Raw genomic sequence first — 12,973 nt, forward strand, 5'->3', positions numbered from 1 at the left:
AATGATTGATGATGAATTCCCCCAAGACCTGATTCTCTGTATCTCAAAGTTGAAAATGGAGTTTAGAAGGTAACAAGTATACCCTGACAACTTAAGGAAGGATTGAGAGAGAAAATATTAAATTACAGATCTGCAATTGGAAAATTGCTAGAGTTTATGATTAATGAACTGGTACCAGGTCACTTAGAAACTAATCACAGGATTGGACAGAGTCTACATCAAAAGACAAATCTGTTCAGAGTTTTGTAAAATTGTAACTACCAGAATAAGGGGGAAAACAATTAGATTTTTGGAAGATGTTTGTAGGACAGTACTAAACAAAGTTAAATTGGATGGGATTGAGTGTTTTCTGGGCCTTTACATATCGGTGTGGTTTGGGGATTGGCAGAATGAAGAGATCATCTTTGGGGTGAAAGCCAGTGAGTCGTGAAATGCCACACAGCTCGGTGTTGGGACACCGGCTTTCCACAGTCTGTAAATGTAATCCACATTTGCTGATGATTTTGAGTGCCAGGGAGGTTTGCAATGAGGAAGCAAAAAGGGTCATAATGAGGCTAAGTGAAGGGTGAGGACATGACAGAGGAATGCACTGTGAGGATATGTTAATTCATCCTCTTTGGTAGAAAAATTAAAAGTTTAATTTTAAGTAATGCCGAATCATACTGAAGTGTGTCCTTGCACACAGATAGCCAAACATTTAGGAAGGCAAAGCAACACACACAAAATGCTGGTGGTACGCAGCAGGCCAGGCAGCATCTAATTGGAAGAAGTACAGTCGACGTTTCAGGCCGAGACCTTTCGTGCTGAATTTCCAGCATCTGTAGATTTCCTTGTGTTTGCGTTTAGGAAGGAAAAAGTACTTTTATTCTAAGTGCTCTAAGTAAAATTGTCTAGAGTGATCAGAAGACGGCAAAAGGGTGTACAAGTCTAGTGTCATTACCTAAGGAAGGACGTTAATGCAATAGGTGTGTCATAAAGATTCATCAGATTGATTTCTGGATTTATCCTACGAAGAGAAATTACATGGATTGGGCCTGAACTTTTGAGAATTTAGAAGAGACATGATGACCTCAATGGAACATATCAAATTCTTACAATACTTGGCAGTGTTCTCACTGTCTGGAGTGCAGAGAACAGGGAGTCATAGTTACCAGCAGTCAGGACTTAGATGAGAAGAAATTTCTTAATCCAGAGGGTTATGAACTTTCAAATTCCGTACCTGAGACATGGATAGAGTATTAAATATTAGGGGATATTTTGTTCCTTTCTGCACCTTGTGATACATCAGGCGGCAACCTTGCCGTTTATTTAGCATCTATCTTATTGTTCCCCTAGGCCAAGTTTTTCCCAACCCAGCATGAATTAAAAGTGTAGAAGGAGCTGGACGGATTCGAATCTGGGACTACTAACCTCAAAGTCCCATGTTGATGCCACTACACCACCGGTCGACTGATTTTAGGGGAAATTGAGGGAATCTTCATGAAGGGAAAAGATCGGCTGAGACTTTCCACATTGGCGGAGCAGGCACAAGGAGCCAAACAGCCAAGCTCATTTCTATTTCTTATTAGCTTCTAAATATTTCAGAAATCTGGAAAGATTCTAAGGTTTGATAGTTGGAAGAGACTGGATTGCCAAGTTGTCAAACCTTTGTCTGCAGTTTTGTGGGGTGGAGCCTCCTGCCTCATAATGTGTCACCACAAAGAACCTCAGCATTACGATCTTGGACCAATTACTAATGGATCAGGAGAAGATAAACTTGCACTTACCTCAAAGTCACACTTGGGTGACTCACAGATGGCAGTAAATGCAAACCTTTTGCTTGCGTCCAACCTTCTCATAAAGCAAAGGTTAACTTAAATGATATTTGCACTTTCCAGTACACACCGTTCTTTCGATTTCAAAACAAGTTTGATGACTAAATGGAGCATCAGGAATGCTTCTTCACTGGTGCACTCTCAAGGAAGCCAGGGTTTCCAAGAAAGCCAAACTAAGGCTGAAGCTGAGATGGTGAAAGTTCCGAGGCCCAGTGTGGGAGCTAGACATTTTAGAAGAAATTTCAAACAGGAGAAGTGGATTTTGGCAAAGATTTTGTTTCGCCAAAAGGAGAAATCTTGGCAACAGTTGACAGAGGGAGACGGTAAGATGACAGGAACCCATCCAAGGGGTGGTGGTAAGTCATCTGTGCACCACAAAATCTATGGCAGCCCAAAGTCCTGAACTAATGAATTTAAAGAGCATGACGCTCAAATTCTCAAAACACCTTGACCATCTGAACCATGAGATAAACATTTAACTGTGAGGAAGAAATCTCAATAGAGCTTAACAGAACTTCTGCACTGACTCTCAACTTTAAATGATTGATGTTGCTTATGTTGGATGAAAACACAACCCATCATCTGATTGCAAACATATGAACTATCCATTTGCAATGGATTTCCATTCTCAGCATCAAGAAAGTTCCACAGCAGTAAAAATATACAGAAAGGAAGAGATCACAAGGCTCAGTCAACTTGAACAGTCAGCATTTCAAAACATCCATCAGAATTTTAAGTGAAGTTTCTCACAATGTTGTCCTTGACGTGGGTGAAACCTGTAAAAATGAAAATGAGAGAAAGGAAACTGACTCAATACGTAAAGGGAAAGTGTACGTGACACTTGTGTGAGGGAATGAGGGAGAGACGGCAGAATGAGGGTGAGAGGGAAGGGGAGGGGTCAGAGGGAGTATAGGGATACGAACAGGCTGAGAGTGAGAGTGAGAGTGAGAGAAGTTCAGGAAAAAGGTGAGAGTATGCACAGAGAGACAGAGGGAAATTATAGGGTGATATTGAGAGAGAATGCAGAGGGAAGGAGACAAAGCGAGTCTCTGTGTATAACAGCAGAGAAAACTGTTCAGAAAGGGCAGAAATGGTCGAGAAAGAAGGCAGAGAAAGGAGTGGAAGGGTAGAGGGAACGTGGGTGGGGGGGGGGGTTGCTCTGTATTTATGGTTTTTTCCAATGCCCTCGCTGCAGGACAACAGGGTTCACCAGCCATACCCAGGCTGGCAGAAGACACTATAGGCATACTGTGAGGTTTTGAAAATCCTATCTAGGTTTGTCACCAGCACCGTGCAGCTACACTAACACAACTAATATCTTTTGGTGCTACTGATTGAGCAATTCTAATTGGGCATTTTCCTTAAAGGAAGCTGGGTCCAACCAATGCAACTACACAGCATTGGAACCCCCTTACTCCATTTAACAGACTTTCTTATCCCCAGCAGTCTTTTACACTGTCAACAGTCTTTTACACTGGGTGTAAAAAAAGCAAACATTATCATAGACCTTAATTTACTCCATTTTCCATCATAAATATCATCAGAAATATGGCCTTCAGAATCCTCAGACTGTGATGTGGTGCATTCAAGGCCCAATTGCTGTTATCGGACCAACAATACCACTACGTGGATCCTGGGCCACTGGAAAGCTGGCAGGTGGAATCTACAAGAAACATTTCTGCAAACTGGTAAAACATATTCAAGATTCTGAAAGGATAATTTTGAACAAGGAAGCATTCAGAGAGCTGGCAGTATTGCCCTGGGAAAAAATGGCCAACGGTGGTGGAAGGGTTTTCACATTTCCAACAGTTTCATCTTTGTTTCAAATACAGAAAGATACTCTAATCTGGCATCTTTGGGACCTGACTGGTAACACTCTAGGAATTGCCCCCCACCCCCATCATCTTACTCTGACCAGAAATACTTCTCTTTTTAAGTATAGGTACTGCCCGGTCAAGTTGGGTTTCTGAGAACAGTTGGTTGAGATCACAAACTGAAACTAGTAGATTCATAGCAGGTGAGTACAGATCTCAGACCTTAATTAGAATTAATTGATTAATATAGATCAGTACTATAGATTCAAAACAATACTGGACCATGGGAGATGTCCACAGAATGCCAGCCTAGAATGTTTCAACCTGTACTAACTACATCACATTTTAATCATACGATAACTTTTCATACTGTTGGATCCAGCCAGCAACACAGTGCAAATCTTTCCCTGAGATTACTTGACCTAACCCGAGCTGGGACAAACATATTAAAAACTCTCAAGGTTCATCGCAGGAATGTTCAATAAAATTTAACAAAAAGCACTTTAAGGGCACAGTGTGGGCCAAGAAGAAAGACCTTACAAAGGGATTTAGAAGAGGCAAGTAAAATCTTTAGAGAAAAATATTCCAGAGCTTAGGACCTTAGCAGCTGGAGGTACACCGCCTACACTGGAGCAATTCAAAAGGCAGTTATAAAAGGCTACTCTCTAATGAAGCAAGAGAAAAAACTAAATCTATCAAAAGGGAAACATTATTTCAATTATGATGTTATAAAAATAAGAGTGCATAGGTTTGTGAGAGGAAGGAGTTTTCTGAAGCCCAAGTTTATTTTAAAACTGGAATGCGCTGTCAAAGAAGGTGGTGGAACCAGATACAATTACAAGCTTTAAGAGGCATTTGGACAGGCACTTATTTAGGCAAGGCATGGAATGATGTGGTTCTAATGCGGGAACGTGGGATGGGCGCAGCTGGTCAGAAAGGCTCAGCATGGATATAGAGCTATGAAGCACTACAGCACAGAAACAGGCCCTTCATAGTGAACTGTTATTATGCCCCGTCCCATTGACCTGCACCTAGACCATAGCCCTTCATACTCCATTCATCATTCATGTGCTTATTCAAACATCTCTTGCACTGTTATATGTTGCAATCCAACCTGCTGGTAACTCATTCAGTACACTCACACCACCCTCTGCATGAAGATCATCTCATTCAGATTCCCCTTAAATGTTTCACCTTTCACCATTAACCTATGACCTCTAGTTCAAGTCTCACCAAACCTCAGGAAAAAGCCTGCTTACATTTACCCTCCTTATGGCCCGCATTATTTTGTATGCCTCTATCAAATCTCCCCTCATCATCCTTGGTGAACCAGAAGACCTGTTTCTGTGCTGTATTACACCAATCTTCAAAAAATTATCATCAAATTGAAATTTGGGTTCTGAATAGTTCTCTGGAATGCCAAGAAAATATCAAATAGTTTTTGCTGTTTATAAAAAGAGAGATAATTACTGATTTTCACCTACTAGCCCAGTCTCACCCCTGCATCTCACTTCTATATACTGGCTATTTTGCCTCTACACCCTTGATGCAGGGTTATTGACCAAAACACTGACTGCCCTTTTGTCTCCACACATGCTCCTGAATTATGGAATTTTTACAGTGTCTGCTCTTTGATCCAGCTTTTTGCTGCAGATCCCAGCATCTAAGTGTCTGTATAATTACTGAGCAGATAGTAATTCACACCACATTTCCACTTTGCATTCTAGCACTTGCTAGAGCTACGGAGAACCAGCAGTTTAGACACAAGTGGATACAGGCTCTGTCTCATAATTTACTGTTCTATTACTTTACAATACTCTGCTTTGCTAATATTTTGGAAGCACTTATGGAAAGGTGTTATTGAACGAGATGTATCAATGCTGTGTACTAAATGTGAGAGTGTCAACTTCCCAGTGGTGAAATGTGCAAGTACCCAACATTTCTTTTAATGAATTTTTAAAAAATATTTGAATACCAAATGGTAGTCAAATACTGATACTCTGAGATCATATACTTACTATATTTTGGAATGCTCTTATTCAAATTTGTTGATAGCTTGTTTCTGAAAATTTCTGAAGAAACATTTGGAAAATGCTTAACTATGTAAATGTAATTTTGGATCAAAATGTTATGGTTAATTGCTCCAACAACGCTTTCCCATTTTCCTCCACTGAATTTCAATGGTACTTGCCAGCAAAGTGTTAACGACGGTTTGATCTAAGTACACTTGAAGTATGGACTCTGTTGTCCTGCTTCCTCATCACCACCCAGAAACAATACTGTTAAGTATAGGAAGTATAAATGATATTTGCCTCCTAAAATCAGGGTTATGAAAGTCAAATGGAGTGTCTTGTTTGCTGTTAAATAAGTAAGAATGTAAACTTAGCATAGACCAAAATTCAGTTTTAAAACTTTCTGAGTTAAAACAATTTTGCAATGCATCACCTATGAGCCGCATTCAAAATTACAATAGTTTTTTTTTAAAACTCTTCAATTAAACTCTTTACTGAGGCACTCATCATAAACACACAACATAAAACCGTATTGTTTAAATAAAAGTTCCCGGTGGTGTATTTGGAACTCTGGGTTGCTAAGCAGGTTCGGTTTGGTTAAATATTTGAGCACTCAAGAAATACAGAGTTTTTCATTAATGCATTCATTTTGAGTCGAGAGTAATTTTAAGAATTTACGCATTTGGTGTGACTCTCTGCATGTCAGGAATGAATGTTGGAAACTTAAGGGCGTGCTCACTGATTTTCTATCCATTAAAAATAATGGCAAATCCCTGCTGCAGGAGCACTAATTTGTAAACATAACCTCTAAAGTTTTCTGTAATAGGAACACACCCACGTTCAGTAAAATTTATGATAGCTTTGAACAAATGTTGAGAGAGAGAAAAGCCAGTACAGAACCTTGTGTTGCCATGAAACAAATATACCTGCAAAATAATCGTAACAATCGACAAGCGCTTTAACAGGTTCATCAGCTGCACTATTCAAAAGTTAATTAGCATAAGAGGCAGTGCCACACAAATTCCAATAAGCAGAAATTCACTACACCAGAAAACGTTCAGCATGGCTAACCCTTCCTTATAATAAACACAGTATAATGATTTGAAGTGAATTGATTTGGCATTTTGAAGTTACATAATGAGCAGATTTCAAGTGTCAAAGTCAAAGTGAATTTATTGTCAAAGTACATACATCCCTGGCAAGGATATGAAGCATCAGGATAACCCATTTCTTATTTTTTAAAATCATGGCACTCAATACATCGAGTGCTTGCTTGAAATCTGCCTTTGGCAGTACGTAAGCTGTGGTCAGGATCATGGCAGAGGAATCTCTTGGGAAATAGGATGGTCAGCACTTAACCAATAGGTATTCCAGGTCAGAATAAGAATGAGACAAGACCACTATGTCAGAGCACCACGATGTGTTTATCATGAATCAGACACTGCCATCTCTGCCCTTTCCTGATGCTGACATCTGGTACATCCAAAGGATTGAGAATCCCTCAGGCTGCAGCACTGTGAGCCATGTATCAGTGAAAAACGGAATGTAACAATCCCTCATTTGATACAGCAACCTTACCCCGAGATCCTCTATTCTTTTTCTCCAATATGGCTGCATATTGGCCAGGAGGATGCGAGGAAGTGGTGATCGATGGTCGTCTTCCACATTGCTTCAGCCTGAAATCCCCCCTGGTGACTTTGCTTTCAATGACGATTCCAGGTGCTATGCCTGCATTCCTGAATCCTTCAGATTCACCAAGAGATCCTCAGACCAATTGTGCATGCCACCAGCTGATCAACATTAGCCCACTCCACCGCAACATACACATCACCTAGGGTCACCTTATGTACACACAATCAGTCAATTAATCTAACAGTTACTTGTACATTGTGCTTCATAGGATTGTTTATATATTAAAATATATTTATATTTATTGTGATTTTTTGTTAGTTACATAGAAAATGCAGTGCAGGTAAACAATAAGTGCAAGATCATAATGAGGTAGGCTGTGAGGTCAAAAGCCCTTTTTATCATACTAGGAAACCATTTAATAGTTCCGTACAGTAAGGTAGAAACAGTCCTTGAGCCGGGTGGTGCGTGCTTTCAGGCTTTTGTATCTTCTGCATCCACACTAATAGTACTGATACCATACTTGGAGGTATCAGCTGATCACCTGGATATTTGTTAAAACTTGTGAAAGATTTCACTTCCACTACCTCAGGCAATCACCTTTTAGAGTGAAGATATTTCTCCTCAGATCCTCTCTAAACATTCCCCTAAAATAGTGTAACCCCCTGGGTCGCCTCAGGCTCGCTCAGCTCGTTCTCGTCTAGGGGGAGCAGCCTTCGGCCCCGCCAAACTGGGTAATCAGCTGGTGTGGATGCTGTGTGATGTCCCCGCCTCGTCTAAAAACAGACAGTACACCATAAGCGATTAAATTTATAAAGGTTACTATAACTAAGTGATTAATAACGATACAGTATATATGAAGAGAAAAATAAAGAAAAGGCGCCAAACTTATCAAAGTCCAAACCACTTTGTGCACAACCGTTGGAGCTCAATTACTGAAGTCTTCTGGCCACCATTCGATCCCCTTCGAACTCCTCGACTCGCAGCTCAGGACCCTCCGAGTGGTCAACCAAGCACATCTAGCTTCATCCCCCCCCCCCTCGGAGTACCTCCTGGCCTCGGACCCCCGCTTGGGGTCCGTTCCTCGCCCAGCTTACAGCATCGCGTCCTCTCTCTCTCACCCCCTCACGCCCCTCTGCCAAAAAGCCCTCAACAAAAGCTTACAGACTCAGAAGAAAGAACATTAATCTCCATTTGGTTTACAAAGGAATACCATTCTCGTTATCAGTAAATTTTAACCCAAACAAGCTTCCAGCACTCTCTCGCAACAAAGGAGCATTCCTGCTTGTTAGCAAAACAAAGAAGCCATTTTGAATACATACACAGTAACAATGAAAAAGAAGAAACCCCCTTTACAATAGTGTCCAGTAGTAAGTTTCATGCTGACTTTTTAGTCTTTGCCTTGTATAACTTTGTAAATGTCAATTAGGTCTCCTCACCCTCAGCCTCCTCCACTCAAGGAAACAATCTCAGCATATCCAGTCTATCAGCAGAACTGAACCATTCCATCCCAGACAAAATCCTGTCAACTTCCCTCTGCACCATCTCCAGTGCAATCATATCCTGCACACAGTTCTCCAACTATTAAAGCTGCAACAGTACTTTTATGCTCTTATTGTCTATGTCCTGGTTAATGAAGGCTAGTATTTCATATGCTTTCTTAACCAACTTATCAACCTGCGCCACAAACTTCCTTCCAGGCTTCTTGAACTTGTACATCAGAATTCTGTTCTTCATTCTTCACTAGGGCCCTACTCATACTAGTCCTCCAAAGTGCAATGCCTCAGACTTACCACAGAACCATAGAACACTACAGCACAGTACAGGCTCTTCAGCCCTCCATGTTATGCCAACTCATATAATCCTTAAAAAAAAGTACTAAACCCACACTAACCCATAACCCTCTATTTTTCTTTAATCCATGTGCCTGTCCAAGAGGCTCTTAAAATACCCCTAATGTTTTAGCCTCCACCACCATCCCTGGCAAATCATTCCAGGCACTCACAACCCTCCATGTAAAAAACTTAACCCTGATGTCTCCCATAAACTTTCCTCCCTTAATTTTGTACATATGCCCTCTGGTGTTTGCTATTGGTGCCCTGGGGAACAGGTACTGACTATCCATCCTAACTATACTGGTCAGGACTGAACTCATCCTGCCATTGTTCTGCCTATTTTGCCAACCAATTCACAACTTTCTGCTAACTAATCTAACTTTCTAACCAATTTTCCAATTTACACTAGGTCCCTGGACTTTTGAAACTTTGGACAAGACATCCATGTTGCATCTAGTCAAATGCCTTACTGATGTTTCTGCACAGTATATCAACCACACTACCCTCACCAACATACCCCCCTTATCCCAAGTTTCCAAGGAATTTTATCTGAATATGCTGCATTGGAAGATGGAATATTCAACTGATTTACAGTGCCTTGCAAGAATATTCAGCCCCCAACCCTTTGTTAACATAAATGAGTATTATGACCAGGGATTTTGAGTCGTGGTTTTTATTGCTGATTAGGTTTTCATCCAGAATCTTTCTGTATTTAGCAGCATTCATTTTCCCATCAATCCTGACCTGATTTCCAGTCCCTGCTGCTGTAAAGCACCCTCAAAGCATGAAGATGTCTCCACCATACTTTACAGTAGGGATGGTGTTACCTGGCTGATGCACGGTATTAGATTTATACCACATGTAGCACTTAATTTTGAATTCAGAAAGTTCCACTTTAGACTCATACGACCACCGGACCTTCTTCTGCATCTTTACAGTATCTTCTAAGTGATGCTTTACAAAGTTTTGATGGGCAAGGATATGCTCTTTTTTTTAAAGCTAGGGCTTCTTCCTTGCCACTCTTCAATAAATACCCTTTTTGTGCAAGACCTTAGAAATTGTGGAGCCATGAACTTCATTCCAGTTGCAGGCCCTGATGTCTGCAGATCACTCAGAGTGACTGTTGGCATCACAGAAGCCTCTCTTACAAGTACTACTCTTTGCTGGCAAATAAGTTTAGAAGGGTGGCCTGACCTAGACAGTGTGGCTGAGGTTTTATTATTTTTTCCAGATTTTCTCGATGGACTGAACTGAGCTCCAAGGCATGTTCAGAGCCTTTGAGATGGTCTTTGTACCCTTCCCCAGATTTGTGTTTCTCTTTTATCATTTCACTGACTTCTCTTCCACGCTCGTGTCTTCATTTTGGTTTGGTCTGCTGAAAATCTACAATATTGTTGGACGTTATGGAGAGAGGTGGTATTTATTCTTAAGAATTCCTTAAAAATGTGATCCTCCAATGTTCTACATCAACAAATTGGGTGAGTTGGTAAGGTAATATATTGCTCATGAGGTAAGTTAACATAAAAATTTTAAAAAGGGGTGAATACTTTTTCAGCCTCTTATTTTTGGTTTTGAGTAAATTATTGACAGGTTTTGAAATTTTTCTTTTGACATGATGCCCAATGTTTTGCAGATTAGCTCAAAAGTTCTACTTCAAGATATTTTAAATTTAGAAAATGAGACAGTAAGATGTGAATATGGTTGTGGGGGCTGAATACTTTTTCAGGACACTGTATATATATATATGGACAGAATAACACCTGACCATGGGCTCCACGTACCCTTCTCATTTTTCAGTTTTATCTCTGAATCCTTGGCCATTTGAAGTGATCAGTGCAGCTGGACCTCCCTTTACTCCAGTGAATTCATCACTTTTTAAATAACATGTGTCATCCTTCCTCTTCCCTCATGACACTGAAATCCATTAATTCTGCACCAGAAATAGAAGTGCTGGAAGAACAGATGCTTCTGCCAGGCAATCAGCATCTGCAATTCCATTTCCTTTCCAATAATAATTCCACATATTTATTTGTATCTTGTAATTTGTTCCAGCTGGCAGCTTCAAATTTCAATTGCCTTGCATGAAGTGGAGTGAGTGGCAAATGAGGCTCCCAGGTTGAGGGTTCTCTTGTTGCCATCCATACTCCCCTGGATTGATCTTTCTAACTAGTTGTATCACTATCTGGTCTGAAGGTGACAACGCACAGGATGAGAAAAGCTGCAGAGCGTTGTAAACTCAGCCAGTTCCATCATGGGCTCTGGCCTCCCCAGCATCGAGAACATCTTTAAAAGGTGATGCCTCAAAAAGGCAATATCCATCATTAAGGATGTCCATCACCTCGGACATACCCTGTTCTCATTGCTATCATCAGGGAGGAGCTACACACACACCCAACAGTTTAGGAATAGCTTCTCTGCCATCGGATTTCTGCAAAGTCCATGAACCCCTACCCCACTACTTTGCTCTCTTTTTGCAATATTTATTTTTTAACATATTTCTTATCATACCTAATGGATTTTTTAAATGTATTATACTCTACTGCTGTGGCAGACAACAAGTTTCATGAAAAGTGTCAGTGATGATAAACCTTATTCTGATTCTACACTGTCAAGCTACTCAAAGGTGACAGTAGAAGCAACTGAGCCTCGTTTAGTTCTTTGACAATTTCGAATCTTCCATTTCAGCCATGGGATGTTACCGTAAGCCTTCAAGATTAGTAATCTCAGCTGACTTCTCTTTTCCCCATATATCTGCATGTTAACTTGTTCTTCTGTTTGAAATATGATTTAGACCATGGAAGATCCCTTTCAAATTAACCTACAAAGAAAGGTGAATTGTAGAAATGTAGAAAATAGAACTGACGAAACTAAACCAAATCACACACTCTAATTAAAAAGATGAGATTCAGGTCCAACAATCAAAAGTGAGTTTAGGGAATTCAGTTTGGTTCAGGTGGATTTTCAGGACATGGCCGAGCTTGGCAAAACTTGGTTCCAGACATGCCATTGATTTGCTGGTTGTCATTGGCTGGGCTTGCTCTTTGGATCAGTAAGGCCAACCTCTCGCATCCTGAGAAGGCAAGTTGTGTAAGGTTGTGTCTGCAGAATTCAGTCTGGTTACTAATGATGTGGAACGTACTGCTTGGATAGGTTAAGGAAGCAGATTCATTTAAAAGATTCAAAAGAAAGTTGGTGAAATATTTGAAAAGGAAAAGATGATCGGCCCTGAGAAAAGAGCTGAGTTATGAAATTGAATGTTTTAGCTCTTCAATGTGAATAATGCACTCCCGCTCCTCCCTGTGTCTGAAAACAAACTTCCATTTGTTTCACTGTCAAGATGGCCTCTGTACAGCACCAGCTTCAACTCTGAAATGTTGCCAAAGTTGAGAAGTCAGCAGACACACCCAAAGTCAGAAAGGTCTACTGAATTGGAGGGAAATCATACAATGTGAGATTAATGAGTGGAATGTTTCTGTCTGGCTCACATCTGCTCTCAATGTCCTTACCTGCACCTCCCTGCAGCAGCAATTAGGTGTAAGGACCCAGTTATAAACAGCACAATGAAGTGTAGAGCAGAGCACTCCCTTTACAGATGGCAAGCACTGCTTCCAGAATTACCTGAGGCTTAACTGTCTCCCTTGTACAGCTGCTGCTCCTCCCTGCTGAAGCAAATGGTGAAAAAACTTCTGGGTAACTGAAAGAAGGTGGAACTTTCTCCCTGGACACAATGAAAAGCCAGATGCCTATGGCAGTCAGAACAGCAACAATAGGACACCTTTAATTGTGTGGGAGGCCTCCGGAAATGATTCACATTATTCACCAGGCCTTCCCACAAAAAAGCTGGACACTACTGAATTCATGTGACATAT

At 40.7% G+C, this 12,973-nt stretch overlaps 1 protein-coding gene across 10 annotated transcripts in view; it reads right to left on the reverse strand.

Annotated features, from left to right (window-relative positions):
• Window positions 1–12,973, reverse strand: part of LOC132395448 (sickle tail protein homolog) — a 640,240-nt gene that overhangs the window by 92,099 nt on the left and 535,168 nt on the right. The gene's annotated exons all lie outside the window — the stretch shown is intronic.

Source organism: Hypanus sabinus, chromosome 6, assembly GCF_030144855.1.
Source record: "Hypanus sabinus isolate sHypSab1 chromosome 6, sHypSab1.hap1, whole genome shotgun sequence".
Classification (NCBI taxonomy): domain Eukaryota; kingdom Metazoa; phylum Chordata; class Chondrichthyes; order Myliobatiformes; family Dasyatidae; genus Hypanus; species Hypanus sabinus.